Raw genomic sequence first — 3,826 nt, forward strand, 5'->3', positions numbered from 1 at the left:
TTGAATAAGAAGGAAAGCATTTAATATGTTTGCTTTTTCTTTATCTACATTTGATAAAGGATCTGAAGCAGTGATCTAAAGAGGGCATATCAAAGAGGAATGCATTAATACCCATAATGGGGAGATAAAACTTTGAATTAGTGATTGACAAATCCTAACTTATGATCTACGCAAAGCTCATAGCTAAATGAGAAAAAATCTTTATATATGAAATCAGGATTGAGTTGGAGGAGCTTGTCCTTGGTGCCTTGTGCATTGAAGGCATATTATGATTATGAATTGGAGAATAAAAAGCATCTACTTCTGACCTCTATCCAAGACACGCAAAGGGGCCTCTTAACAACTACTAATCAATGCTCTTGTATCGAGGAGGCTCTGGTGAGTCTCGAAGGATGCAACATTGGCTGTCACCCTATCAATCTCTCCAACTTGGATGGAACATGGCGCCTCCAGTACACTTCTTCCTCTGATGTTCTCATTCTTCTCCAAGCTGTTGCTACTTTTCCTTTCTTTCAAGTACTTTCTTCTTCAATTCTTTGCTTCCTTTTTCACAATACAATCCTGTTATCTCATGTTTTGCTTTCTTCTTGAGATAGGTTGGACAGATCTTTCAAAAATTTGAATGTTGTCATCAATCTAATGGAGGTGTTATCCGCTATGTTGTTCGATGGAGCATTCCAAATTTGTTAGAGGTAAACCAACACCTTCCTTTACTTTCGGAGCCTGCAACTTCATATTACATGAAAAAGTCCTTAACTTCAAACAGAGTTGTGACTTTTGTTTTCACTAACTTACTGCACTCATCACACTTCACTTGTCAATTATTTATTTCCTTTCTATTTCTACAATATTACATAGAGATCAACTGAATTATACTTACTTAGTTGATTCTTTAATATGTTATCTTAGAATTCAGGGTGGAAAAACAATTTGTATTTTGTATCTTGGTTACTAGTGATATTTTCATTTATGTAATAGGAAATTTTAGATAGTATTGCAGAAAGAAATGATTTTAATGGTTTTATAGTGTTTGTTCAAATGTAATGCTCTCTTGATAACACGTAGTCCAACTTAATTGGTTAGGAAAATGAAATTAGATGAAATACTTAATCTCCATGGACCTAAAAATAAAAAATTCTTGACCTTCTTCATATAGGAACAAGAAGGTGCTACATTGCTTGTATCCGCCAAGTTTAATGTAGTATTTGTCTATAATATCTACCTTCAATTTCAAGAGGTAATCATTTTCACTTGAGCATCCTTTCTACAAAAGTTGAGGTGCAATATCTATCTAAACAGATGCTGGGTTTTTTTAGGACATAATACATAATTTCATTTTTGGTATTCATTATTAAGTTGTAACATTTTTTCCATGCCCCTTTTTTTCCATGGCCGAAGTAGCCTAGCATTTATACTGAACTTTGACACTTGATACTTCTGCACTATCTAAGATATCTAAGATCAACAAAAATATCCCATTTACTATTGATATTTGGGTATGAATATAATGTTTTCTTCTTTATTTGGTACGATGTTGTTATAACATTAGATGAAACATGCAATTTATATCCGGCAGATCACAATCCAAGATATAAATATTAGTGAAGAGCTGTAGGCTCTAATAGCTCCAGCAATACTACCAAGATCATTTATAAGTCTTCAGGTAATTCAACCTTAATCTATGGTTGTATTTGGATGTTAATTTGATGCGCTTTATTACCAGCATAGGGTATGAGATATTGTTGGCACCAGTAACTTATGTCATGAAGCTATTTGAATCATGTCGGAATCCATTTTTGCTTATAGTGATAGTGCATTATGTCTCATTTTTGTAACGACTTTTTAAGTTATTTAGTGTTATCCTACTGATGTAGATGGGCCCATGATTACCTGTATCAATACAATCAATATCCAAAGCAAAAAATAACTACAAGAAAATGCATGTGGTTTGAATCATGTGCACGTAGCAAATGTGGCAATTTTTCTACATCAATCCAAGTTTACATCAACATATGCTGGCTTAAAAAAAAGTAAGTAGCACACATTAATTAGTTGACTATGCATAATAGGAAATTACATAATTTCTACTTACAAACATAATGGAGAAGAGCCCGGAAGCCATTCTGCCTACAAGTGCCCAGTCACACATTTGCAAATTGAGTTTAAGTCATAACAGTGGATTTGCACATTGGTACCTTAGCTTGCATTGTTAATAGGTTAATTTTAGTTGTAGAAAATATAGATATATATTTCTTTTATATGTATTTCTTTTGTTACACATTAGAATGGTCTGAATGAATGATTGTTATGTTATAGTTAGAGACAAAAAGAATTTTCTTACACATTAATTAGTTGAATGGTCACACGTTTTTATTAATTATTACATAGCACTTAAGTAGCAGTGTATTGGTGTAAATCATTGTAATATAATTGACATGAAGATGACTACAAAGAAAGAAATTAATTTTAAAAAAACAATACATTCTAAGATGGTTGTCCTTAAAACCGTCTTAGAATGTACCATATTCTAAGACGGTCTTAAGGACAACCGTCTTAGAATGTTATACATGCTAAGACGGTCTTTTACATGCTAAGATGTTCATCAACGAATGATTGTCATAGAATATGGTATATTCTAAGACGGTTCTGGGCAGGAATCCGTCTTAAAATGTTATACATTCTACGACGATTCAATATAACCGTCGTCGTAGATACCCACACTTTCTAAGACGCCTGATACCATGACGGTCAATGACCGATGTTTTAAGCTACAAATAACCGATGTAGTACGTTTTTGTTGTAGTAGTGCTATTAAAGATATTTTTATGATGTTTACATATAGTGACAATTTTTAATTGTCTCTTTATTTATTATTATTTAAAAAAATCTGAAAAACTTTGATCATCCTCACTGACCTGATGTGCATAGATTTGAAACTGTTACAACCATGTGTGCAAGGGGAAGAGGGGGAAATTAGTGAGTGGGAAAAAGCAAGAGAGGTCGTTCAATACATGACTTCAACTGCTACCTACAACAACTACAATTGTCATATATCTCACCCCTCTATCGTTCGATATAGCGAGTTGGTGCCAAGTCCTATCACGAATCTGTTCTAGACGTTATCAGTGTCCCTCACCACCATGATCTCACTCTCAAATTACATCAGGTTGTCGACATTGATGCAATTTTCCCAAGCACAACCAACGAAGTTAAGGTCATGATTTATGCAGATGGAGGCCAATTTGAGAAGCATTGGGCAATTGAGAAGCTTCGAGATATGGGATCTAAGTTTAGAACTATGAGAAGATGGCCAGAAATGGTGGTTCATTAAGGTGAGTCAGTGGTTATTGGTGGCTTCGTGTGCATGTGAAGTGGCAGGGTCTTTCAATGGCAATAGTGGATGGAGGGCGATTGACTGTTGATGGCATAGTCGAGAAAGATAAAACAAACCACAAGCAGAAATATGGATGATTAGGTTCTAACTTCTAAGGATGTGGTCTGAATCAAAGAAAGAGAAGATAGGCAACAATTTCAATTTGTGTTGCCCAATGAAGTTATTTGGATTTTTCTATTTTTTTTCTTAAAATAATAATAAATATAGTGACAGCTTTTAACTGTTACTATATTTACACATCATTAAAAAATTCCTAAATGCCACGTATAATATTTTTGTAAATCAACTTAACGGATCTTATGGCAAGGACCCAATTGGGTAAAATTTCAAAATTAAAGGACCTAATTGCATATTCAAAAAGCTATGAGGCCTAATTGAGCATTTTAAATATTAAATAAACTAAGGGACCAAATTGGGTATCAAGCATTTTTA

General features: G+C 33.7%; 1 pseudogene; it reads left to right on the plus strand.

The window, feature by feature from the left end:
* Window positions 1-207: 207 nt before the first annotated feature.
* LOC114404571 lies at window positions 208-1,678 on the plus strand (annotated as a pseudogene).
* The last annotated feature ends 2,148 nt before the right edge of the window (window positions 1,679-3,826 follow it).

Source organism: Glycine soja, unplaced genomic scaffold, assembly GCF_004193775.1.
Source record: "Glycine soja cultivar W05 unplaced genomic scaffold, ASM419377v2 tig00104511_1_pilon_84547_1256723, whole genome shotgun sequence".
Lineage (NCBI taxonomy): Eukaryota > Viridiplantae > Streptophyta > Magnoliopsida > Fabales > Fabaceae > Glycine > Glycine soja.